Genomic DNA, 1989 nt, shown 5'->3' with positions numbered 1-1989 from the left:
CTGGTGGTGTTGTAAACGAACAAAGGGAATCCAGGGTGCTACTGGGCAGCATGGAATGTGGATGTGGCCACCATTCTTGTATCCCATTGGTCAGAAAGAACCATGAAAGAATGGGGGTGTGGCCAGAATCTTGTGATGAAAGCAGCATGGGCGGAGTCGTGAAGACAGCAGCTCCCCCAGCTCTTTTCCCAGGAACCAATGACCAATTCATTTGGAGACAAGAGGGTGATCTGCTTTAGCAGGATGGCTGCACAGATTGTTGTGTCTTTCTGTTTGTTGCCAGACCTGGAACTTGAACTCAGGATCTGGGCACAGTCTGTGAGCTGCTTTTGCTCAAGGCTTGCCCTCCACACTGGACCCAGGGCTTCTGGCTTTGTTGACACTGAATTTGGACAGGCGACTCAAGGACATTCCTGCTTAGGATGAGTTTGACCATGATCCTCCCATCACAGCCTTGTAAGTATCAAGGAGGACTGCTGAGAGCCACTGCTGCCTGCCTAATCATTGGTCTTGCTAATATTCTTAGACAGACTGGTGAGTACCATATCCCCAGTTTGAAGTGACAGGAGCTGGAGCCCACAGTTGGAATCCTGGTCCTGTCACCTCCAAATTGCAGGAGATCCTAAGGAACTCATTCCTATCCATATGCATACCAATGGAATGTGATGTATGTCATGATTGAATGGGCAGTTCTTGAATGATTCTAGGATAAAATTATACACAATTATATTATAGGACACTGATTGATTTTAATTAATTCTTTATTAAGCATTTAAAAATCACATTCATAAAATGGAGGCATAATGAAATATCTAAGAATTGGGCCTCACATGCTCAAAGGTGCTATTTTTCTGCCAGGACTGGGATTGGAACTCATGCTCTTGGTAACTCTGTTGCACTGTGTGGGAATGGGAAGCTGGCCTCCTTGAAGTCAAGAAATTCAGGTCTGCTCCTTGGGCCTGAAATAGATCCCCACCACTAGAAAACATTATACTCATGTACAATTTACATATATGATATATATATATATACATATATATATGTTGACTCTATATTGCATTGAGTGTAGTTATTTTATTTTTTTGTTTTATTCATGTATTGACCTGTTATTTTATTGACTATTATGGAACATAAAACATTGATTACATTGATTGCACAGGATGTATATCTGCATATGTATTCCACTTCATACCTGACACCCAGGACCTTCACAGAAAAGGAAAACATGTGTCACCGTCATCTTCTTACTCCACGATTCATTTTTGGGAGTGCTGGCATGTGAACTCAAGGCATACAAGCCTACAAGGCCCAATTCATGAATGGGTGAGTGTTAGCATGCCATCCTGGGGCAAATTGAACTGACAGGCTGTTCCCAGGACCTCAGATCAAGCCCCAGGGGTGACCAAAATAAGAAAAGATTGACATGCAGATGGAAGTATGCTAATAAATATATATATATCTTTATAGAGTGTCAGAGATGCCTATACATTATTCAGTTATATACACTACATTCTTACCAATTCCTGGGTATCAATACTCCGTCCATGTAATTAATGTAGTAGTTAATGTAATGTATTTAATTAATTGTATTCATCCTTAAATTATTAATGAAATCAGTGTTCTGATATTATTGTGTTCCTTTAAGTAATAATATTCTTTCAATGATTCATAAATATTAAATAAAATCAATCAGCCTCCTGAAATGAAGCTGTCTAATTTTACAGGAGCATCATTTATGATCAATTCATTCAACCGTGACATTGACAACATTCCATTGTTAATCTTATGTATGGGAACCATTTTCTTAGTATCTCCTGCCATTGGTTGGTGTCAGGACGGGGATTCAAAATCAGGGCCTATGTTGCCTCGTAGCAATGAAAGGTGAATTACCCTTTGCAACACTGTCATTCAGACGCATGAGGATCACCATGAAAAGGAAGAAAACAGAAAAAGGCCATATTTTTTCTGTGCATTGCTTTCCCTGCAAGG

Source organism: Dipodomys merriami, unplaced genomic scaffold, assembly GCF_024711535.1.
Source record: "Dipodomys merriami isolate MVZ:Mamm:240054 unplaced genomic scaffold, mDipMer1.0.p SCAF_503, whole genome shotgun sequence".
Lineage (NCBI taxonomy): Eukaryota > Metazoa > Chordata > Mammalia > Rodentia > Heteromyidae > Dipodomys > Dipodomys merriami.
This window is presented reverse-complemented; position numbering follows the sequence as displayed.